Here is a 331-nt window from a genome sequence, read left to right as displayed (position 1 = left end):
CGGATTTTTAGATGAAGAGAGGTGAAGAGAAGTGTTAGTAAATAAATAATTAAATAGAATAAGAAAAGAGAGGGAAAATTTTGAAAATAGTTTTGAAAAAGGAATTAGTAATTTTCGAAAATTAAAGATAAGATAAAATTAAAATTTAGAACAATTAAAAAGAATTTTTGAAAAAGAGAGAAGTATTTTCGAAAATTAGAGAGGGAAAAGTAGTTAGGTGGTTTTGAAAAAGATAAGAAACAAACAAAAAGTCAAAGAGTTAGTTGAAAAAGATATTAAAATCAAATTTGAAAAGATAAGAAGATAAGAGGTTAGATAAGATATTTTGAAG

The sequence above is a fragment of the Arachis duranensis genome, chromosome 1, assembly GCF_000817695.3.
Source record: "Arachis duranensis cultivar V14167 chromosome 1, aradu.V14167.gnm2.J7QH, whole genome shotgun sequence".
NCBI lineage: Eukaryota > Viridiplantae > Streptophyta > Magnoliopsida > Fabales > Fabaceae > Arachis > Arachis duranensis.
The sequence above is the reverse complement of the archived record's forward strand: the minus strand, read 5'-3'. Positions refer to the sequence as shown.